This window comes from Sitophilus oryzae, unplaced genomic scaffold (assembly GCF_002938485.1).
Source record: "Sitophilus oryzae breed Bouriz unplaced genomic scaffold, Soryzae_2.0 scaffold_179_pilon_pilon, whole genome shotgun sequence".
Lineage (NCBI taxonomy): Eukaryota > Metazoa > Arthropoda > Insecta > Coleoptera > Curculionidae > Sitophilus > Sitophilus oryzae.
This window is the reverse complement of record NW_022146501.1, coordinates 2,054,670-2,080,851: the sequence shown is the minus strand read 5'-3', so window position 1 is coordinate 2,080,851 and position 26,182 is coordinate 2,054,670. Positions and strand designations below refer to the sequence as shown.

At 34.4% G+C, this 26,182-nt stretch overlaps 1 protein-coding gene and 1 long non-coding RNA gene across 3 annotated transcripts in view; one reads left to right on the top strand and one right to left on the bottom strand.

The window, feature by feature from the left end:
* Nucleotides 1-26,182, bottom strand: part of LOC115882669 (autophagy-related protein 16-1) — a 627,679-nt gene that overhangs the window by 167,084 nt on the left and 434,413 nt on the right. The window lies entirely within an intron of this gene.
* Nucleotides 1-26,182, top strand: part of LOC115882670 — a 158,420-nt gene that overhangs the window by 114,381 nt on the left and 17,857 nt on the right. The window contains exon 3 of the long non-coding RNA XR_004050228.1: nt 23,114-23,226. This is a non-coding gene — a long non-coding RNA (uncharacterized LOC115882670). The remainder of the gene's footprint in view (nt 1-23,113; nt 23,227-26,182) is intronic.

Sequence of the window (26,182 nt, the reverse complement as noted above, 5' to 3'; positions counted from 1 at the left end):
CAACACAAGATATTCTGAAGGAGAATGGCAGTAAAGGTTTCAGGAAAGTAGAAGAATGGTTTGAGCCAAATAGACTAATGCTAAATAAAGAAAAAACTAATATACTAATTTTTCGAACACAACAGAAGAAAATTGAATTAGCGAGCAATTTGGAAATTGGAGAAATTGATGTCATCCTTGGTAGTGAATGCAGATTTCTTGGTATTTACATAGACCGAGCACTTAAAGTGGACCCAACATATTTATAAGCTATGCTTGAGACTTGGCACAATTTCTTACAGTCTGAGAATTGTGTCAAGTTATGTGAACACAGACTCAATGAAGACACTATACTGAGGCACTGCTGAGATATGGAATTATTCTCTGGGGATCAAATTCAGAAACTGCAAAAATTTTTGTGATTCAGAAAAGCATTATAAGACTTATAAAGAAACTTCAGTACAGAGAAAGCTGTCGAGGACACTTTAAATCCTTCGGAATTATGACGCTTCCAGCTCTTTATATCTATGACTGTTTAATATTCATCTTCAAACATAAGTCCCTATTTGAAAAATTTCATGAATACCAAACAAGATCCAGTGATGCCAAGTTCCCCTCACATCGTCTCAACCTGACTGAAGAAAATCTAATCTGAAGACATAAGAGCAACCGAAAGTCAAGAAACCTATAAAAAATCGTTGAAAAAACTCTTAATTAATTGAATTGGAACCCTACTCAATCAATGAATTCTTAATATAAAAGTCTCTTCACCGCTGACAATATTTCAATATGTCTATATATTTGTAATTTTATTGTACATAGTTAGATCATTTTTGAAATAAATATTTTTATTATTATTATTTAGCATTCCACAGAGGTGGGGCTACTCTGTGCTGGGTGCCAGGCCAGAGCAATGTGGTGGGCAATCAGGAAGCAGACAGACTCGCCAAAGACGGGGCCAGGGGAGAGGCCGTGGCAGATGACCCACCACTTGTGACGATCAACACATTGAAGGAGGCTATAGGAACTGCCATCAAAGCCAACCAGCAAGAGACGTGGCAACACCGTGAGGACTGCGCTACAGCTCGAAAACTAGGGCCAGTGGTAGATAGCAAATAGACAAAACATCTACTAGAGCACAAAAAGGACCTAGTACGCATAATTGTAGGTGTCGTCACTGGAAACTGTCCCAAGGGGGTAAACCTCGTAAGATGGAAAGTTTCCGACGACGACTACTGCAGAGAATGCGGAGAGGAAGAAGAAACCATAGAGCACCTGCTGTGCCACTGTCCGGCACTGGAATACCGACACTTTAGGGTAAGGTTTTTTGGAGGGACTAGAGGAAGCAGCAGAAGCCAACATCAGCGACATCGGAAACTTTGCAAAGAGCTGGAAGTGCTTTAACGCAAAAAAAGAATGAGAGGAAGGTTTGGTAAAACAATATAGGGGTATCGCAATGGGCCCAAGGCCTCCGAGTGAGGGATAAAATATGATCCCAAACTCCAGCAACCTAACCTAAACTAACAGAGGTGTCGTTTTCAGTCCATCTAAGTTTATGTGCTCTACATGAAGAAGTCGTTCGGCGAAAGATCCTATGGTCTTTTCCAACTGTATATCTTCAATAAACGGGAGTCAATGTTTTTCTTTTCTTCAACACGAAGAATATTCAAGTCATTGTTATTTTCTTCTTGTTCAATTTTTTTGGTCTTCACACATTCATGTGCTTTATACCGTGCCTTTAGTGTCAAAACTCTGCCTGGTTTATTATTTAAACTGTTGACTTGTATTCGGTTGTTCGGATACTCTGGTACCTTCACGTTTTTGCTGGTATTCTAATTGTAGGTTTCTCTGGGCCGTATTTTAAATTTCACTAATTTGAAGGTAGATTTTGCAAATAACTTTTAAATGACTATTCCAAATGAAACGAAATTCTACACAAAAGAACGACTTTAACGCTTCTTCAAAAAACTTTTGCATAAAATCACCTGGGGAGATAATATTTGACGTATTCAAAATTAACATGGGATTTCCTATGTCCCGTATTCCGATGCACCACACGGTATACGATTTTATTTACAACTACACAGGGATACAAGGTAATGAAAAGGCAAACGATCTAGCTAGAAAAGGAGCGAACACTCCACTAACTGAACCAGAACCGTTCTGTTTCCCAATTGCAAACCAACTTAAAGCAGAACTCAAGAAACTGGAAGAATTCATCTGCAACCTGGAATGGTAATCCTTCAACGGTCTAAGACACTCGAAGAAATTTATCAGGACTTACGAAAGAGAAAAGTCAAAGAGTTTCCTAGATATAGGTAAGAACAATCTTCGGATTTTCACGGGGTTTTTAACACGACACTGTCTCCTCAATAAACACCTTAGTAGATTGAAGCTAAGAAACAATGAGAGAATTCAGATTCTGTGGGGAAAATGTGGAAACACCAGAACTAATCTCTCTAAAACCGTCTCAGATACTGGCTTTTGTCAAAGCCCTGAGACTGTACGATCTTATTTTACTCTGCCAATGTTTCTTTTAATTTCCAAATGGAGAAGAGCAGATTTCATCTAAAGTTATTGGGCTAAATGTTCCGTGTTTAGAGCCAGCGGGTTTTCGCTATGAATTGTGCAGATCGTAGCCTAGTTAATTTATATACAGGGGAATTGAAAAGTTAGGTATGCGTTGGCGAAGAATTATCGATTCAATTTGAGGTTAAATCGCAATTTATCTGTACATGCTATTTTTAGATGAGTGATTCCATTTTATCTGTGGTTTTTATCTATTGTAACTAGCTGTTCTCAGAGGTCGTACATCATCAATCTATGTTGGAACTATTATTAGAGTCTTCATAAATGTACAGGGTGAGTCATAAATAAGTGCAAAAATTTTCAAGGCTGGTAGATCGCGATAAAAGAAACATATTTTCTCTTTACCATTTTTCAAATAGGTCCGAAATAACCGAGTTATTTAAGTTTGAAAATTAAAAAAAGAATGATTTTTTTTGGAAAAGTTTTGAGAGCCACCGGATTTTTTCCATATTTGCGTCCCTTTTAGTGCCGCAACCATAGAGTAAAGCTCAACCACCGTCTAAAAAGGTGGCTTAACTATGATAATATCAGAGATTAAGAAATTATACCGTGGGAAAATTTGCGGTGAACAGGCAGTTCTAAAAAGTTTTCGAAAAATATACAGGGAAATTAAAAGAAAATGCAAGATTTTCAATATTTTTTTTTGGAAAAAAAAACTCATAGACGTGTTCCTGGGGTCGAAATATTACCCCTGAAAATATTTGCAAATGTCTCTGCCGTGGTAAATTTTTTCACCATTCTTCGGATATGTTGGCCTCCCACTATCTTGTAGGTATTTTTGGCAGTAGCTCATAAGACTTCGGAACCTATGCATGACATTGTTGAGCATTGTTTAGTTGTTTTGTTTTGGCTATCTCTTAGACCCCTATTAGCCAGTTAGAAAAAATAACGTGAATATAAGTATTTTCGTACAAAACCGATGAACAAGTTTAGAATTTTATCATTCCTATCTTGGTATGGCAAATTCAGCTGTAAAAAATAATAAAAAACTTAACTATCCATTAATTATAACGACCTGTCATCACTCTAATATAACACCTACCAAACTTTATATTAGGTCGTTGACGTAGACAGGCCTATCATTAATTCTGGAGGTACACGACGGAATATTCAGTTGGGTGAGCACATTTAACTTGCTCTTCTATGTTATTTATTTGATTAATTTTACCGTATGATTATAAGAACAGTAACAAAGAAAACTTTTGAATCGTATTCATTTTTCAATAATTAATTTACAGATTTATATTATTTGTTTTCAAGTCAACTATGGTATGTTGTGGTAAGTGAATAGTATGTTGACATTTGAGTGGTTTTGCATTGTGACCTGTTTAGTTTTGAACTCCCAATTAGTGGAATAAATTAGTGGTTTCAATTACACTTTAAATTTTTTAGTTTACGATCATTCACAATGTCTAAAAAACACAATTAAAATTAATAGAAGATCCCAGCAACAGCTTGCGTTAGTCAGTTGTATCCATAGAGAAAGTCTAATATTTAGCTTATAAAACAATCAACTTTTGATTTCTAACTACAATTTCTCTTGACGGAAGATAATCAAAGGCCAAAATGACACTTCTCGCAAATTTTGAAGTATAATTAGTGGAAAAGTTAAAAGTTTGAGAACTTTTCTACTAATTGAAAACGTCTACCACTAATTTTGACGTTCTGAATGCTTGAATTGAAATTAAAAGAACAAACTTCTACGCTATTTGAAACCACGAATTTATTCCACTCACTGCGAGGTTCTGAATGAAGCAAAGATATTATAAAGATAGACCGAACATCTCATTCATAAATACTCGTTAGTAGTGTATCAAACATTCCAATGTGTTAAACAAGGACAGAAGAGACAGAGAAGTCTAAAATTTCCGACCTCGGAAACTAGGCGAATTTGGATTCTTCTAATGGCCAGTGGCGTATCGTTTTTAGGAACGAATTTAATCAGTAAAGTAATTAGTAAAATTTTTACTCCATATTAACATACTACATTAACAGGTTTTCGTCAGATGAGTTTTGTTATAAGGTCTAATATAATAATATAATTAATATCCCACATATACTTATGTTGAAACGTTAGTAGTTTTGCGAAAAATGCTCCGACGTCGATTTTCAATTTAACTTTCGGTTCCTTCTATATTTTTCAATTATAGCGCATGATCGAAAAAAAAACAGCGTCCAGTTGGCTTGAAAACGACGATTGATGATATTCCTCATATAATTTTGCATATAAAATGACGATCTGCATTTTATAAACATCGTTGATGCCGCTTTTTTCGATCATATTGTATCTCTGTGAGTAGTATCAGTTAGTAATGGTTCTACAATATGATCGAAAAAAAACGGCGTTAGTGATGACTATTAAATGAAGATCACTGTCATTTTATATGTAAAATTTAATGGGGAATGTCATCGATCGCAACTTTTTTTTGTTCATACGGTAGTTATGTTTATAATGCCGCGACCGCATATGCGGCATTTGGCGATTTCCGAGCGCTCGTCGCCGATCTCCCATCAGTGTGGACGAGCAAATTGGAATTCGGCGACTCGATCGGCTACGAAAACGAGCGCTCGTCTCTATCTATGTTGTTGCCATCAGAGCTCGGCGATGCCCGCATGTGTGGACGGAAAGTCCGATGACGAGTGCTTTGAAATCGCCGACTGCCGCATGCGCGGTCGCGGCATAGCGAATATCAATTTTAAACATCCGCGAATGCGAATATCTACAACGGACATTCGAGAATATTAATTCGTTTTTATAAAATACTAGTTGAAGCCTGGCGCATCCGCCACGACGCGACATCAGGAAATAAAATACTTTTTATTTTTTTTATTGCCAATTAGCTATCTTTTAGTAAAAAAAAGCAACTTTCTAGAGCAAGTCGTTACTTCAGTAGAGACGACATAGTTAAACATTAGCTTTTTATATATGTACCTAGATTATGTAAAAAATTACAGATATAAAAAGAAAGATATACAGAAAAGCTTTTTTTAATGTTGCTATTTTCGAAATGATGTTTAATAGGGGAATATATTGTTTCTCATTATTTTAGTTAAAAAAATATTTTTTGTTCAGTTTAAAATCGAAGATTTATATTATTAAAAATTTAATAGAATACGTTAGATAATATACTAAATATACAAATATAATTAGAAATTATTTTAATTGTGAAAGGCTCCCTTGTGGACGCCTATGTACAATTGTGGCGGAAATATGAAATGTGAACCTGTGAAAAGACAAATTCGGGTAATTTGAGCTTATTTTTCCATACACTTGACACTGTCGTACCATAGTGAAAATTCGCAGATTCAAAAGTACGTTAAACAAAAACAAAAACTACTGAAAAGTTTATTTTCGACTTAACTTCAACCAATTCCGACTTCAAACACACCGTAAGCTAAACGTAGTACACTACGGCACCACCCGGTATATGGAAGACCATTATATATTTATAAAATTATTTATCTTTTAAGTTTTTCTTTAAAATCGATAATTTCAGAAAATTGAAACTGACATTGAAAAATATCAGAAGATACTGGTTTTCTTCCAACAGAAAAAACTCGCAAATCACTCTGCCGATCGGCCAGCGCTTAGTTTATAAGAAGCAGAAGCGTCAGCGCCGGCACCTTGCTAGTACCGGGTACCATCTCGGCCACTTTAATAATCAATTAGTCCTTTCCATAATCCTGCGGCGACGCGCTGCGCATTATTTACGGGCTGGGCGCTCTTTCGCGGATTAATTGAAGGCTCATTAACGGCTTCCCCGACCGACGACGACGTATAGTGTAGCGCCATCAATTTCCCACACGGCTACCGGTCGCGGTGGGTACCAGTAGCGACGGGTGCGGGATGACAACGGGGTTTCTACCATTATTTAAAATTATCAAAAGTAGATTCGTTCTTCTCTTCTGAATCGGTCGTCACCCGCAGAACAAAATAAATCATTACGTCTGACAGACTACGCCAAATAATTAACTCATTCTTATTAATTACTGGGACCGCCCACACGATTGGCGTTCCAGCTAATCCTTCCCCTCTCGGTCAATGACTGATAGCCATATTTATGCCCAAACTGGATTAGTTTTTTAGAAGTTCTGGCAGAAGTTACTTAAGCCGTAGTCTCTCAGACGATGCCGGACTGTTTGTGTAAGATTTTGTGTGTGACAAACTTTTGTAAAATATGGCCGGGCCTTCGAAAAGAGTGCGTTTAGGAGACTCCAGTTACGAAGAAACTCTTTTAAAATGATATGATGAAGACTGTGACAGTGACAATATGACAATCTGCCAGACAAATGCGTTTGACAATATCAAATATTCCACGAGAAATATGCTTTACAATTGGTAGAATACTTGCAATTCCTGTACAACCAGAACACGCCCACGGAGATATTCTTATCCTAGAGTTCTTATACTAGTTAAAGACAATGTTTTGTCTTAGTTAATTATTTTTAATGTCTATAATGTACGAATCCATTGTGTAAAACATGTTCAGGAAAACAACGAACTTTGTCACATGCTGTAACTAAAAACTTTTTCTTTAACTCCAGTTTTATAACTTATTTTTTTTAAATGACTGTTAGGAATTTGGTTTTATTTTTTAAAGCTTAGTAAAAACCTATACGGTTTTTTTTTCAAATTTATATGTACGATATTTTAATTTGTACTATATTTTCTTTAATTGAACCCATTTTTGTCTAGATTAGTTTAATAATACATAATATAATATATAAAGAAATAAAAATTTGTTATTTTTTAGTTTTTGTGTGTTTTTTTAACTTTTTAGAAGGCGTAGTCTTACAGACTACGCCGGACCGTTTATGATACATATCTATTACCGGACCAGTTAAGGGTTAATATGGTAGGTATCTACACAATATTCATAAAGGAAATATAGGGTGAACAAACTGATTCTAAAGACCATTAAGGCTTCTTTGTCCGCAAAAAGCAAAAAACTCAGGAATTGCGTTCTCTTGGCGTGGTTTTTCTACTGGAAATGTTCTGAGCTGCCACTGGTAATATCCGATATTTTCTTAATTGACCGGCCGATAGGAGTTGTGCCTGTTGCCCGTCTGGTTTTTCTTTTTTCCGCCGGCCGAAGCAGCAGCACGTTACGAAACAATAGCCGCTTTCTAATTGTCCATCCTTTACTTAATTTACTGCGTAATTGTTCCGAGGAGGACAATGCCGCAACAATTTGTAGGGACGGTGTCCGGCCCTGTACACCGATCGTACATCGTCCTAGGCCGCAGAGCCGGACTCCATATTCAATCGAGAAAAACGCAGAATTGGTTTTGGTTAGAATTTGAAAACTGCAGGAACTGTAAAGAAAAATGTCGAAATTTTCAGCTATTATTTATTTAGCGTATGTCAGCCACAAAGCCGGGATTTCAGATGCATTTCAGCAGTACCTTCTTTTTTCTCTCTACAATTTCCTGTCTCACAATGTACCGTTTGTGTCGGGGAAGGGATCATAGTTTCATAGTTGTTGATTTTCGAAAGAAACCAGTACATGTATATTATTTCGTATATTTTTCATTTTATTGATTTTATGGAAAGCACTGTTCATTAAAATGTTGTATCCTATGTTACAGGGCTTGTTTCTCTCTACAATTTCCTTTCTCACAATGTACCGTTTTTGTCCGGGAAGGGTTCATAGTTTCATAGTTGTCATTTTCGAAAGAAATCACTACTCAATATTATTTCGTATATTTTTCATTTTATTGATTTTATGGAAAGCACTGTTCATTAAAATGTTGTATCCAATATTATAGGGCTTGTTTCTCTCTACAATTTCCTGTCTCACAATGTACCGTTTGTGTCCGGGAAGGGTTCATATTTTCATAGTTGTCGATTTTCGAAAGAAATCAGTACATGTATATTATTTCGTATATTTTTCATTTTATTGATTTTATGGAAAGCACTGTTCATTAAAATGTTGTATCCTATGTTATAGGGCTTGTTTCTCTCTACAATTTCCTTTCTCTGATTGTACCGTTTTTTTTCCAGGAAAGGGTTATAGTTTCATAGTTGTCATTTTCGAAAGAAATCAGTACATGTATATTATTTCGTATATTTTTCATTTATTGATTTTATGGAAAGCACTGTTCATTAAAATGTTGTATCCTCCTATATTATAGGGGCTTGTTTCTCTACAATTTCCTATCTCACAATGTACCGTTTGTGTCCGGGAAGGGTTCATATTTTCATAGTTGTCGATTTTCGAAAGAAATCAGTACATGTATATTATTTCGTATATTTTTCATTTTATTGATTTTATGGAAAGCACTGTTCATTAAAATGTTGTATCCTATGTTATAGGGCTTGTTTCTCTCTACAATTTCCTGTCTCACAGTGTACCGTTTGTGTCCGGGAAGGGTTTATAGTTTCATAGTTGTTGATATAATATACAATTTGAGCAGCGTCGCGAGGCTAAGAACCGAACATGGTTGATGCATGGGTTCTCTCTATAAATGAGGAAAATCCCCCACTCCGGTATGTAATTGTGGAGAGACAGATTGTTCAACACATTAGAGAAAAAAGTAATTTGATGGAAAAAAATATATTATTGGAAATGGACCAGATAGTAATCTCCTGGAAAAATATACCTCAAGCCTGGGACAAACCAAAAAAAAAACACTTTGTTTGAGATAACTATGACCCTTCTCAAAGTGAAAACCCGGCTAAAGGTAACCAATGCAGGAATTTTAGTTGCTTTATCTCACATTTTCCGTAAATATTCCACATAGTTAATTATTTTACAGCCAGTCATCAAATAATCTTAATCAAAATGAAATGGGATTTTATGAAGTACCTCATTGAATGAGGTTACTTACTCTAGACTACATTTCTCCACACTGGTACTAATTAGAACTATTTAAAGCGACTTACCGGAGTAAAAAATCTAAACGTATAATTTTGGGATACCTACCCACAATTAAAAATACATCAAAATACCTGGACGCACATCAGTGTTTTTTGCCGGAGGGTAAAACCTGACACGTGTCTTATCAAAATTATACTCTACATTCAAAATAGCCGCTTCTTTTTCATTGTAACTGTCCCGTGGCCGTCACAGGACAGGACCACCTTAGGGTTAATTACGATACGCGCGAAAAAGACGTCCAGGATGGGCCGGAGCCCGACCTGTCCCTCGCGGTTGTCCTGTTCGGTGGTTCTCAAACGTTTGCTTGCAAGGATCACAATTTGAAAAATCGTTTTTAAATTTAATAAATAAATATCAAATATAATACAATAATAATAATTATACAGGGTGAGTTTTCTACGATGCTCTCTATAGATATATTTCTCTATCAAAGAATACCTGACGAATGGCGAACTAGTACCGCTATCCTTATGTTTAAAAAGGGGGCACAGTTAGCCTGGGCCAAGATGTCAAGAAAAAAAAAATATAAACTTTGAGTACTTTATTTTTAAAATGCCGATACCACTAGCTTCAAAAAAATATAAAAATTAAAATCGCCGACGTACAATTGAGGTCTATACACAAATTTAAAAAAAAAACTTTTTCAACCAAAATAAATAGCGCGCAAAAAGTTTTGTTAATAATAAATAACGACCATTATCACCTAAAGGTATGCTTACTTTTACCCTCCTCCTTTACTTTAATCTAACGGAAAAAGCAAAAACATATTTTTTTTAATACTTTAGTGATAAAATTTTACTTTATGATCATAAGTATTATTAAACAAGGAAAACTACAAACTAACAATTAAGGAAGTACAATTAATAACTTTATCACCACACTGAATTTAGTCTAAAAAGGAAGAAAACAATTTGGTACTAGCTATAAGTAAATAAATAAATTTTAAACATGGTTACTGTTGTAGGAAGCAACACTCCTAAGGAGATTTTTTTGACCAATTTGCCTGCCTGGCCAGGTGGAAATACCATTTGTTTAAAAAACGTGAACTTACTGATGATTTCCATTTAAAACTGGGCATAGATAGTGTAGGTGGATCTTTAAAAATTTGTCTGTCTTTATGTTGTTACGAAAATCCCGAAATAAAACAAGAAAAACATAAAAGTACCGGAACAAACTTATTATAATAGGATTGGCTCCCAAAATAATAGAAACCTACAAAAATATCAGACCAATGTTTGAGATTTTGCAACTCCATACTATTTGTGGAGTCAGTTCTTACACATTTGCCGCTATATCTAAAGTTGATAATGATTCAATCTTCATCATCATGCCATCCAAGTGCCTGGTGTGACGTTAACTCAAAAAATTTACAGTCATGGGGAGAACTAAGATCCATAAAAGATATTTCCAAATGGAGTACATTATGGAACGAGGAGACAGGTGGAAATTTAAAAGAAACAAAAAAGTACAGCAAGTGTACTGCTAAGTTTACTTTATTGACTTTTTTAATAGTTATTTTTTGCAAATTTTAATTAAAATTTTTAGAGAATTGCGTCAACATTTCTTTAATAACTGGTGATGACAATCTTCCAATTATCAACTATATATTTATTTAGATAGGAGTGTACAAAAAATATACGATTCTCTAAAAAAGGACTTTCCGGAAATTGCTGAAAGCTGGCTAAGAAGTTCTGGAGATACAATTAGACCATTACAGCAGATTTAATGGAAATGAAGCCAGAAACTTGCTTAAAAAAGTTGACGTCCTTAAAGCACTAGATCCTGGTACTTACTTTGTAACAAACTTTATTTTATTATTGTTATTTGGACACTAAGCTCTTTGTTTATTTTTTTTAGACAACAAATACATATAGATATTTTGTGCCTTCAATGATGTGGTAGCCAGCTGTTTTGGAAAATATATTGATACCAATTATTACGAAGCCTATATACTGAAATTTTCCGACAAAATAAGAGATAAGAAAATCAGTTTTACTCCAAAAATTCACGCTGTTGTTCCCCATATAGTGGATCTTGTTAGTATTTCACAGAAAGCATTGGGCTTTTACTCTGAGCAAGCCTCAGAGCAGGTGCATCATTCCTTTAAGTTGTTCTCAAAAAACTTTATTCAAATCCGAGATCAAAAAACTGTGTTGCTTCCTACAACAGTAACCATGTTTAAAATTTATTTATTTACTTATAGCTAGTACGTAATTGTTTTCTCCCTTTTTAGTCTAAATTCAGTGTGTGTTAAAATTATTAATTGTACTTCCTCAATTGTTAGTTAGTAGTTTTACTTGTTTACAAATACTTATGATCATAAAGTAAAATTTTATCACTAAAATATTAAAAAAATATATTTTTTTGCTTTTTTCGTTAGATTAAAGTCTATTTTTATTTAAATTTGTGCAGAGACCCAACCTCACAGGTTTAGAAACAGAGGGGGCAACGAAGTAAGCATACCTTTTAGTGATGATGGTCGTTATTTATTATTAACAAAACTTTTTGAGCGCTTTTTACTTTGGTTGAAAAAGTTTTTTTTTTTTAATTTGTGTAGAGACCCCAATTGTACGTCGGCGATTTTAATTTTTATATTTTTTTGAAGCCAGTGGTATCGGCATTTAAAAAATAATGTACTGAAAGTTTATATATTTTTTTTCTTGACATCTTGGCCCAGGCTAACTGGGGGGGATAAAGAAAGGCCAGAAAACTATAGAGGCATAAATCTTCTCAGTACAACATTAAAACTAACAACAAAAATAATAACAAACAAATTAAACAGCATTATATCTTAAGACAGATTGCAGAGAAATCGATTGAGTACAACAGACCAGGTTACATGTGTTTCATAGACCTGCAGAAAGCATTTGATCGGGTTCAATTAGAAGATGTTGTACATTTAGTTTAAGACAGACAAATATCCCATAACTTAATTAAAGTCATAGAAAATATATACAGTGCTAACAAAATCCAAGCTAATATCCACGGGGGTCTTACTGAACCAATACCTGTAGAGAAAGGCATACGACAAGGCGATTCATTAAACCTACTTCTTTTTAATATTATCATGGACGAAATAATCAAACAAGTGCGCCATTTAAATGGATACAAAATGGGAGACCGCAATATGACAATTCTATGTTATGCCGACGACGCAGTGCTATTCGCAGAAAATGAGGACGACCTCCAAAGACTAGTATATCCCTTCAATCTAGAAGCAAAATCTTATAACATGATAATCTCTGCATCCAAAACAAAGAGCCTGACAACACCAAAAATACCTATCAAATGCAAGATTGTCGTGGATAACACAAAAATACAGCAAGAAATGAAATTTAAATATCTCGGTATAGAGTTATCCGGTTATGGTGATATCGAAACAGAGGTAAGACAACAAACAACAATAGCAATGAGAGTAGCTGGATGTCTGAACGACACCATATGGAAAAATAACTACATAGGTGTCGAGGTCAAGTCAAGAATAAATAAGGCTGTCGTTAGACCCATAATGACCTACACAGCAGAAACCAGACCGGATACAGCAAAAACAAAAAGATTCTTGGAAACAGGCGAGATGAAAATCCTCCGCAAAATCACAGGTAAAACGCTGCTAGATAGAGAACGAAGCGAAAATATAAGGCAAACATGCAAGGTGGATAGCATTAATGAATGGGTATTGAGCAGAAGACGCGAATGGAATGAACATATAAGCCGATTGGACGAGGGAAGAATAGTAAGGTCAGCTCGAGACAAATCACCACTGGGAAGAAGAAGTACGGGAAGGCCAAGAAATAGATGGTGTGATAACCTTACCATCGATTGAAAAACTGTAGGCATGATGTGAAGAATGAACAGGCAATCTGCCTATTATAGAGTAGGAAGAAGCTCTCTATATGTATCTCGGAAACTACTGGAGATAGAGACTCGGTTAAATGGGTAAAGAATTGTAGTTTTGTGTGGTCATAAATATACGCCTTTTAGATTTTTGAAAAAGTTGATGGCTTATTAAGGATGTTTCGAAAAAAAGAAATTTCAGAACTTTTTTAAAAATCTGAAAGACGCATATTTATGATCCCACAAAACTGCAATTCCTTCTCCATTTAACCGACTCTATCTCCAGTAGTTTCCGAGATACCCATAGAGAACATTGTAGGAAACTCACCCTGTATAACTTTACAACACTTAACAAGTTTGCTTTCGATTTTTGAATTTGTACAACTGTAGTTACCTCGAGAAAAAAAACGCCATTTACCTCGAGTTTGATGAAATAACTAGTGGTCATATTGAAAATCTCAGCAAGTCCATTCTGATTGCAAAACCTCTGGTAGGGGACTCATCGTTAGAGGTTTTGCAATTGAGATGTACTCACTGGCTATTGGGTTAGAGAACGTTTAGTCCATTCTAATTATTTCATTTCATCATCGGCCAAAAAATACAGTTGCTATTAAAATGTGAGTACTGTGTCTAGTAATTAGTGTTTCATTTAGTCGTGTCTACCAAGTATATTTTAGGTTAGTATCTTGGATGAATGAGTCAGATCTTGGCATAGAAATTCTATAATTCTTATTTTCGATATTTAAGAGTTTGAGATGACCCGCCTATACAGGGCGAGTCTTAAATAAGTGCAAATATTTTCACTGGGCTAGTAGATCTCGATGAAGTTAAATAGATATATACCAATAGAATATTGATACTGAGATAGTTATAAATTACCAAAAAAAAAATACTTTTCGCGTAAATTTTGAGAATCGCTGGATCTTTTCTGGGTTTTCTTTCATGTAAATTTAATCTACTACCTATGTTGTCATATTCTGAAGATATTATCTTTTTCTAACTAAAACTTTAAGATCCTGATAAGCGTTGTTTTTGGGGTCGAAATATATTACCCTTAAAAATATTTGCACTTATTTAAGACTCACCTTAATAAAAATAAATATCTTTCTTTAAATCCAAAACATTCAGTCTAAGCTGAAGACGCATTCAGTGCTAAAGCTTTTCCTTATTTATTTCATCTGACAAAGGTATTATGCAGGGTGTCCGAGGCTGGGCGTGCATTAGAAGTTTCTAGTGAACTACAATATCTAGATCAGAGACTTTTTGCACATCACTGTTTCACAACGAGATCTATCGATTAAATATATTTTCAATATGGCGGCACTTCCGGAAATAACGGAAGTTGACAGCAACTTTCTTATTTTAAATGGGCACCCATTTTTTATTACACACTTAAATTCTCTGCAAAATTTTATGAATTTCGATATCAAACACTCTATACCTAACATTAACCGTTTTTGAGAAAAAAAAAATTTAAAATTTTTGGAGGAAAAAACTGCCTGTCAAAAAAAAGACAAACTTAATTATTACCACAGCCGCTGTGGCATAAACAGAAGGCATGAGGCTATCTATTTCAAAATTCAAATTGTTCGAATGTCATAAATATTAGCTGTAGCTGTCATGGAATTGAGCGATTAAAAAGTTATCAGAAATCGTTTTTTTCAAATGGAAACCCACTTTTTTATTTCACTAGTGAAAAGGTTTTTCAAATCATTACTTTTTGATTATGCATGTTCCTATTTCCTATACCTAAAATAAATCATTTTTAAGTTTTTTTTTTAATATTTAGTTTATTTTATACTATTATTTTAATAAGTATATTTTCTCTGCTATATTAAAAGTGATTTTATTTTAAGAGTTTTTACTGGAACCGCGATATTTTCAAAATTATCAATTAGTCCGCTTCGTTCTTTCAAAAACAGACCTACAGAATAAAATGTTGAGAGCCACTGGTACAGCCGACGAGGCAATAGAACACCGCGGCAACGTCTACTGAAAGAAAAGTGGGCAGTGTTTCTCGAATAGGTGTATATGTATATACGTGTGTCTTGTTAGACCCTATTTATGCGCTCACTTAGTTTCTTCTTCTTATTTTCGACATATTCCTTTGGCGTGTAACGCATTCGGAAAAATTAGAGAAAAGAATAGGCCTGTCCCTGGCGAGGAATTTTAAGTAAGTCCAAGAGGAAAAACGATAGACGCAATAAACGGGCACAATGGAAATAATTAACCTACGATCGTTTACGTTCGAGATGTTTCGGGAAACGTTAGTAGAATAGGAATAAACGTAATATAAGAACGATATTTATAAGTACCATCGCGCGATGATAATTTAGCCGAGGTCAACCTCTAGACGTCTTTTACTAAAACTTACTGACATAAAACTTGTCAAAAGTTAACATTAATTATACAGTATGGGAGGAAAAACTTTTTATTGACGTTTTGAGAAAAATGCATTCTTCATAAAAATTTTTGCTTATTCTAAAATGGTTAATCCCGTTTATACTTCTCCAAATATCCATATCGTTTTAGAGAAAATAAAAGAAAAAACATGAAAATAGGATTGAATTTTTCCCTATAATACTGTAAGTCCTATAAATCAAAACACGTTTCTATGGTAATATAATTTCGTTTTCATTCTTTGATAGATTGTAATTGATAGAATTTTAATTAACCTCATATTTTTTGCTGTTTTAGAATGTTAAAGAAGCACAACATTTATTCAGTTTAGTGCTACGGATACGGAAAGGGTGATAGTAGTTATCGGAAAATGTCATACTTTAACAACTGTAAAAAATATGACGTTAATCGAAATGAATAATACCCATAATACATTGTGGTGCGAACTGTATTCCGGAAACTTCGATAGCATATTCTGCAGATAAAGATAAGGGAAAAAGTTCGTATAAATGTATGTCCTAACATGCTTAGTTTCGGAGGTACAGGGTGTAGAAGTTTAGGCGCCCCCTACAAATAGGAGTCATATTGACATCAAAATCAAATTTATCATGTCAAAAAACTTCCAGACACCAATTTTCATCCAAATATTGATGTTACTTCAGAAATTATTTGGAGAAAATCGAAATAAAAATGACACTTCACACCCTGTATTATCTCCGAAACTGATCATTTTACGACGTACATTTATACGAACTTTTTTACCTATTTTTATTTGTACAATATACTATCAAGTATATATACAAAGTCGATTTTTCAATCAGAATGTTTAACAGTAATTAAATAAATTATTACCATACACACACAATAGCCATCAACTATCTCAATCCATTTTCCAATATTTATGTCTTTTAATTTTAGGATTCATATGCTTGACTTAAGTTATTAATTTCGCATACTTATCGGTTAATGAGCTAAGACGCAGACAGTCATTTCCCCCGCTCATCCCCGCACTGCCCCTTTCCGCATCCCTTAAAATATGCGGAACGCGGACGTAAGATGCCGCTAATGGTGCCACCTATCCGCATTGGCGGGATACTGCCTGCCGATAAGCAAGGCTGTTAATCAGAAATATTCGAGCTAGGCGCGCTTGAAACATTAACAGTATATACGGAGGAGATTTCGAAAAAATATATACTTACAGGGTTACAGAGGGTACTTATCAGGATACAAGCACCATGTTCTTTGATAGACATTTTTATTAGAAAAAAATATTGGAGATAAAACATTAAAACAGAAATTACATTAAAAAATAATAATGCGAGAAATAAAAAAAAAGAAAAAAGATATTTGAATAAAAGGGGTACAAGACTTTTTTCTAAATTCACATTTAAATACTTTAGGCGCCATTATTGGTATAAATTGGCGCATATTTGGTATAAAATGGAATTAAAGTAAATTCTTCAGTAGCATTAAGTGGAGTAGAGTGTAGAAATTGCTTTATTTCCCTTTATGCTACATAAATAGGTATCTAAAGTATCTAAATCTGTACTTAAGTTCATTTAAAACAAAAAGTCACTTGTACACCTTTTATTCTAAGCCCCTCAATTACAATTGTAGGGTCCAGGGGAAAACACGAAAAGCGCGATTTTACTAATTTTACAGGTGAGCACTGGACGGCTGGCGGTTCAGGTTCTCTCCGTGTATTTTATATTTTTACAACTAGCCATATACATAAGCTTTATTCAAAACCTCGCAATTAGTGGAATAAATTACATAGTGATTTCAATTACACTTTATACTTTTTAGTTTGCGATCATTCACAATGTTTAAAAAACAAAATTTAAATTCTTACCTAATAGAATATCCTAGAAACAGCTTGCGGTAGTCAGTTGTATCCATAGAAAAATAGCGTTTGACAATATATAGTACTATTCTTTTAAAAGTTCCTCAATATGGCCGACCTAGTTACGAAAATTGGTAATTTTTTTTAATGAAAAATAAGTTGGCGTTATTGAATTCAGAAATTGATTTACTCTTTGGTTAACAATAATATTTTTCAGGATTGTCAAGTTGACGTTAAAGTTAGGTTATTAGGTGGTTGTCATAAATAAAAACATAGATTATTGAAATTATTTAATAAGAATAAAGGTATTTTACCGCAGATCCGAAGAGATTTTAAAGGTATTTTATAAACTTTCTCAGTGAGAATATTAACTCCCCTATTTCTTATATTTCAGTTAAGGGGACGTAAGAACTATAGGAAGTAAATTTTTGTTTTCATGTTTTGACGATATCTGAGAGTTCCTAGAACTATCAAGATTATTGAATAATTATAGTTGTTTAATAAGTGAAATTAATAGAAGACTTGGAAATAGGATGATGCTTTTCATGTTGTAGTTGATAAATCACCCCATTTCTCTTAATTTTTTTTTTCAGTACAGTTAATCACAAATTAAATTGATGTGTGCAAAAACAGCTATATATTTTCAAACATCTTATTTAAATAGTTCTTTTATATACTATTAAACTGTATCAACTACAAAGTATTTAGCAAAAAATTATAAGGTAATAAATTTTGTATATATAATTTATGAAAATTTATAATATATAAAGATTAGAACACAATCCTCTGAAGGAAAAAGAAATACTCAAAAACTCATTAAATATACTTTATTAAAAATAACAACATACCAAAACATCCATGCAAACTGTAATAATCAGAACATTATCCACATTATACCTTTATTAAATTTGTGTCCACACTCCTGCCAGGAAAGCCAGAAATGTTTGTTTAAATATTAACTTATTTTAAATTGCCAGAAACACATCAGAATATATCACAACCACAACTATAGGTTAATCTGTACTAAATTTTATACCGAGTAAGTGATGCGTTAACTAACAAGTATAGGATAAAAAACAATTATTAATATAGAGTGTACTATACAATGTCCTGCTTATTTATGAAATGACTTTCCCTTCAAATGTGAGGAATACCAGTAAAATAAAACATAATTTTTGGTTTAGTTTGGTGTTTGATATTCTAACTACATCTATTACAAACCTTAAGTGCTTTTAGTGAGTAATTGTATTTTTTATTATTCCTTGTGTATCCTGTAAAGTAAAAAAATATTTCAAGAAATATAAAAACAATGCAATAGATATCAAACAGATTCATAAAAACTACTTACAATTATTGTACATAATTATATATTTCAAGTGTTATTTGATGTTTGGTCCCATTACCAACATTACCTTATTTAGGTCTTCTCTACCAACTCAACTTTTAAACCTGTTTTAAACCTTCTTTATATTTTAAAACTGATTTACAACAATCTGTAATGCCCGCGCTGTTTCCTGAAATATAAGTTTTAATCTATTTATTATCATATAGTAGATATTACAAACCTGAAAATTACTGATACGAGGAAACTTCTCAAAATAATTATAATAATACCTTTTACAAACATCTGGACTAATTTATTTTCACGAATTTATGAACGAGCCAATGTTTTCTAATACGTTTTTAAGCGATTTACACATTTTGAATATCTTCCAGCCTATTCGTCAACTCTTGATCGGTGAAAAGATTATTTATAACTATATAATTAGTACTGCAGGTTGCAGGTTAAATAAAAGAACAAAATCAAGTAGAATTTGTGAATAAAAACTAAAAAAATAATGAAAATATTTAGAAAAGGAACCGTACACGTCAATGTCAATGGGTATCCAGAGTTCAATTGGATTTACCACAGATTATCACTTCGAACGATTTGAAGTACAGTCGATTCTAGTTTAGAGATTTTCGTTTTTTAAGCCTCCCATACAATCGTCCGCCATATTGGGAAGTTTTAAATGAATACAAGTATACCTCACAAGGTGGTCAAGCGATCTCTTGAAACAAGAGGGGTGAACAGTACGATAATTCGCTGGTTTTGGGAAATGCTCTCAACACGAACAGCAGAGGCTGAGATAGGTACCAAAACTGTAGTTGTTAAAACAACGCAAGGAACTCCACAGGTGGAGTGACCTCCCCTACTGTGGAGCTTGGTAGTGGATGAACTACTGGAAGAATTAACTCTAGCGGGAATACACTGCATAGGGTACGCAGATGACATCATTGCACGGGGGGAAACATGAAGGCACCCTGTGTGATATTATCAAAGGGATTCCACATCGCTGAGATGGTGCAGGACTGTCAGGCTGGTGTGCTCAGATGAAGCCGCAGTAGTACCATTCACCCAGCGAAGTTTGAAAAACTTGAAAAGAATCCATCTAGATGGAAAAGGAAATACTGCCATCACAGGAGTAGAAATAATATCTGGGAATAACCTGGATAATGCTTCTCTGGAACAGGCATATTAAGAACATTACCAACAAAGCCACAAAGGCTCTCATGATGTAAGAAGACTGGCGGGAAATGGGTGGGGCTGCGCCCATAACATTTTGCGCTGGATGTATACCATGATAGTAAGACCCATGATTACTTATGGAGCAGTTGCTTGGTATACAAACTAGAGCAACGTACAGCAAGGCAAAACCTGTGCAAAGTACAGAGAGACTGGCATGTATCTGCATCACAGGTGCCATGAGAACATAATCCAACAGCAGCTTAATGGAGGTCATTCTAGACCTAACACCACTGCACATTGTCGTCAGTGGTTATGCCAATGCGACAATGATTAGAATGGTTACTGACTGAAACAGTACTGGGTACCAGGTCAGGGGCTTGGGAACGCACCCTCAAAAAAGAAAATTCCCACTTCTCCAACTCCCAGTGAATGACATACCAAAAATTTAACTTTGAGTTGAGGTGTTTACCTCACTGTAGTGAGTAATAAAGTTGGAAGAAAGTGCTTACTCAGCATATAAAAGACCATACCATGATGTGAGTACGGATAGCTTCCAAAACCAAGGGACAGGGTTAGGAGTATTTGGGCCGAAAACTGAATACTCCGAACCAATGAGCCTACCCCATCCTTCAGGCAGAAATTTGCGCTATCGAAGATGCGTACAATTTATCTTAGATAGGAACTATCAACAGAAGTGCCATCCTATCCGATAGTCAAGCAGCACTTAACGCGATCAACTCAGTAACCATCAATTCGAAGTTGGTCAAAAAGAATGCCGGGAGAAGCTCAACAAATTAGGCAAAGAAAATAAAGTCCTACTCTGGGTGCCTGCTCACCAAGGGATAGAAGGCAATGAAAAAGCAAATGATCTAGCTAGAAAAGGCGAACACTCACTAACTGGACAGAACCGTTCTGTTTTTAAACAGGAACCAACTGAAAGCGGAACTGAAGAATCTGGAGACTCCATCCGCAACTTTGAATGGGTGTCCTCCAACGGTCTAAGACACTCGAAAGTTCCTTAGAACTTATAATGAGAAAAATTAAAGGTTTTCCTTGATTTAAGTAAAAGCAATCTTCGGATTGTCACGGGGTTTCTAACAGGACACTGTCTCCTCAACAGAACACCTCGGTAGGCTGAAACTGAGAAACAGCAGAATGCAGATTTTGTGGGGAAAATGGGGAAACACCAGAACACGCTATCACTGAGTGCACCGAGACGACGACCATTCGTGCCATGAACCTTGGTACTTCTGATGTCGAGGATGGAGAGCTGGCCTCTGTGGTGCCGTCTCAGATACTGGCTTTTCTTAAAGCCCTGAGACTGTATGATGAGTTATAACTCGTTATAACTCAAGAAAGGGGAACACACAATAGATCTATAAGGTCGCGGTGATTAACTCCCCTCCTAAACATTCTACATTCTACATCCATAGAAAAAGCCTAATATATATACTAATATATAAAATCCTTAAGTGACTGACTCACTGATTAATCACGATCCTGCTCAAACCACTCAACGTAAGAAGCTCAATTTTGGCATACAGGTTGATTCTAGGGTGTAGAGGTTCGATAAGAAGGAATTTTTCGAAATTCCAGTTCAGGTCAAACCACCCCCAAATATTACAATATTTTTTAACCCAAAAGCAGTCAAGTTTCCGAAAAAAGCAGCTTAAACACGCATATTTATTTTGTTTTTTACATATTTAAGATTTTTTAAAAATGTATACAGGGTGTTTCGAAAAATCTGGTCATTGATTAATCACGATACTGCTTAAAGCGCTTGACGTAAAAAGCTGATTTTTGGAAAACGGATTGACTTTAGGGTGTAGAGGTTCGATAAGAAGGGATTTTTCTAAACTCGAATTCTAAGAGGGTGAAACCACCCCTGAAATATTAGAATATTTTTTTATTTAAAAACCGGTGAGTTTTTCGGAAAAACTCTTAAACATGTATATTTTATTTTGTTGTTTTACATATTTTAAGATTTTTTAAAAAATTACATAGGGTGTTTTATAACATATATGACCATTGAGTAATCACGATTTTGCTTAAACTGCATGACGTTTAGAGCTGATTTTTGGCATACGGTTTGACTGTGGGAGTCTTTGTAGAGGTTCGATAAGGAGGGGTTTCTCGAATCTCAAATTCCAAGAGGGTGAAAACGCCCCTCCAATATTACAATATTTGTTATTTAAAAAACGGTTAGTCTTTTGGGAAAACGCTTGGACACGCATAATTTATTTTGTGTTTTTACATGTATTAAATTTTTTTAAAAAATCATACAGGGTGTTCCAAAAAGTTGGGTAATTTTTTAACCACGATTCTGCTTAAACTGCTTGACGTAAAAAGCTTATAACGTAAAGCTTGGCAAACGGATTTTTCGAAAGTCAAATTCCAACGAGATGAAACTACCCCTCAAATAATATCGCCATATTGTTTTTTCTCATGCTGACATAAATGTGAGAAAATTTTATCCAGTTTGTATGTTAATGGAAATTCTTGCTTTGCTTTATCATCACCATTACAAATGATTAATTCGACGCAAACGAAGTCGCGGGTACACGCTAGTTTGGCATGTAGGTTCTGGTCCAGTTAGTGGAGTGTTCGCTCCATTTGGCTACAGTGGCACTAAGTGGAGGAGAGTGTAGAAATTGCTTTATTTCCCTTTACACAACACAAAGTCCATTTAAAACAAAAAGTCATTTATACCCCTTTTTTCTAAATTTTGAAAATGTCTACCATTTATTTTGACGTTCTGAATGCTTACATTGAAATTAAAGGAACGAACCCTTCTACCCTAATTGCGAGGTTCTGAATTAAGCTTCAGGATTTAACAACTTATTGCCCTGCAGAGCTTATACATATTGTAGGGACCAGTTAGACCTATTATAATATTGTAAAATCCTTAAATTAAGAAATTGGCGCTTATCAAGTTTTTCCCCTGCATCCTTCAATTTTATAATACAGTTTTGACCAAATTTTTTCAACCTTTCCTCCTGGTATTGACTGCCACTGACAAGCTGGTTTTAATTTAATTCTAGGCGAATTTACAAAAAAACTATTAAATTTCTGTTTCAGTACCGGAACACCCAGGCTTTTCTTCAAGAAATGAACTGTCAACGAAGGTACCGACATAATTTGTCCCCATCATTTCATATATTAAAGGCAGACTACAGATTTAGGATAACCAGGTATGTATACAGAGTATTTATTGAATAAGTGCAAGTACTTTAAGGGGAAGTAGGTCTGAATGAACTGAAAGTATCCAAACTTAGTAATGCACAATGTGGCAACATTGTGAAACTTCAGTACACGTGGCATGATTCTGGAGACGAATTTACTAAAAGTTTTTACTAAAAATCATCATACATATACGGTAATCTATTATTTCTGTAGTGCGAGGAGCGCAAAAAAAAACACAATGCAAATGGACGAGTTCGCGGAGCGCTCGCAGTGAGGTGTCCAAGTTTTGCATGCATTGGTCAGAACTGGAAGTACAGTGTGTCCCATTTTGGTTGAAATCATAGGGTATCTCCGTTATTAGTGAAGATAAAAGGGTGCGGTTTGCACAAACCTGTCCCACTTTTTCGTCAAACGGAAGATGCTGCAAACAAAATTTTCATAGCCCTTTTAGTTTCTGAGCTACAGGGTCTTTTCGAAAATTTTGCAATTTGGGACACCCCCGGTATCTCTGTTATTTTTAAAGGAATCGAGAAGGCGAAAACTGCTTATTGTAGAACTTTTTACGTGGCATACAGTGGCGTAGTCTGTTTTTCTACCAAAAAAATATTTTTGAAAATATGAACTAAAGTTATGTTTTTTCAAATGGAACACCCTGTATATTTATAAATCATATGATCTGGCTTGCTATGAGCTTCTCAAAAATATATATCACTCTATATTTATTTTTACTATTTACTGCAATATTTAAAATATATCATTTTCTTATTAGTAGGCCGTGATAAATAACAAAAAATCAAAATGGTATTTACTAAAATAGTCATACACATATTAAAATTAATTTGGGATTGATATATTTTACTTTTGAAATAACTGAAACTGAAACTGTGAATATATTTTTCTTTTTTTTTATAACGGAATGGGTTTGCAAATATCTAAAAGCTTGAATTATTAAAGCATTTTTCAGGTGTTCGACATTGTTGTAGGTTGTAGTGCCCACGATATATTTCGTATTTCAAAAATCCCCAAAATCAGAAATCGAGAACGGCAAAATCCGGGAATTGAGGAGGCTATCAATATATGTTCATTGATTCCAATTCATTGATTTGAAAAATAATAATTTAACAGTATTCTAATATTTTCATAGTTATGAGGGGGAATGTTCCCCATCTTGCTGAAAGTATATTTCACGTAAATTAGCTAAAGGAATATCTAAAATTTCCGATACGATAGATTATTCGTATGTATACACGTATTCCAAGATTTACAAATAGCGCTAGAGAGTTAAGTTTCCCTAATATATAAAGACTTTATTAGCGGCTCCCAAAATAAAACAAGAGACAGATAACAGTATACTTTTAATAATTCTTTAGTTTCTTTTAATATCAATCATGGCCTACTAATAAATATGATCTTTTAATCAAAACTTTTAAATATTGCAGTAAATAGTGAAAATAAATATAGAGTGATATATATTTTTGAGAAGCTTATGGCAAGAGAGATCATATGATTTATAAATATAGAGGGTGTTCCATTTAAAAAAAAACATAACTTTAGTTCATATTTTCAAAAATATTTTTTTGGTAGAAAACCAGACTACGCCACTGTATTCCACGTAAACAGTTCTAGAATAAACAGTTTTCACCTTCTCGATAGCTTTAACAATAACAGAGATACAGGGGGTGTCCCAAATTGCAAAACTTTCAAAAAGACCCTGTAGCTCGGAAACGAAGAGGGCTATGAAAATTTTGTTTACGGCATCTTCCGTTTGACGAAAAAGTGAGACAGGTTTGTGCAAACCGCACCTTTCTATCTTCACTAATAACGGAGATACCTTATGATTTCAACCAAAATGGGACACCCTGTACACATTGGTCGACTGTTTTCTTCTTTAGACAGAGTGGCATTTTAGAATTGAATTTGATTGAGTTTCTTCCATGAGTCCTCCATGTTAACTTAATTCTTAAGATCCCGAGCTGAATGTTACCTAGTTGTCCAAAATATACTTGATTTAAAAGTGGTGATTTTATCGTATCGTATAAGTAATGCACAACGAACTAGTACACAGAAAAAACATCCTATTAAATAACACAACACTGGAAATAGTAGAAGAATAATATTCTTTGTTGTACAGGGTGGGTCAAATTCGACGCTTTTAAATGGAAACAACCTTTTCTATAGGAGATAGACAAAAACTAATATCGGTGTCTGGAGCTCAATTTTTGTCAAAAACATGATGGTGAAAACCGCATATCGATATCTGTTACCGTTTCGGAGTTACGGGGTGTTTTTCAAAAATATGCATTTTTAACAAATCGCTGTAACTTTTTGTTATGGAAAATTTTGTATTTTTATGCAAACATTTCCAAAGCACCTTTTTACGTAGAATTTAATGGTTTGAGTATAATTTTTTTAAAATTAATAATTTAAGAATTATCAACAGAAAATTTGATTTCTTATATGGGACACCCTGTATATTTTTAATTAGCTGAAAAGAATTTAAAATTACCTTTCCAAAAATATAGCACACTTGATATTTTGTTATAATCCTCTTCGAAATACAGATTTTTTAAAAGTTCGCCACTTTTAACTAGTAGGCTTTGGACCCCTCATTGATGATATGCCCTTAATGGAACTCGAAAACATATTTTTCCAGCAAGACGACGCACCGCCTCTGAACGCTGAAGTTATCAGCAAATTTCTGCAGCCAATTTCAAGAATAATTGAATAGCTGACCAAGAACCCAGCCGTTGGCCGTCGAGGCCGCCTAACTTATCGCCCGTGGATCTAATCCTATGGATATATTTGCGGAAGAATAAAGGTTCCTTATTCTTCTGTATAATCTAGACAAGAATTAGAAATACTTAGCAGTTATGAGAGGGTATCTTTCATTCCCACTGAGTTAATGAATTCCGCAAGAATAACAGAAGACGGTCGATATGTCGGACAACTGTAGCAAAATCTCAT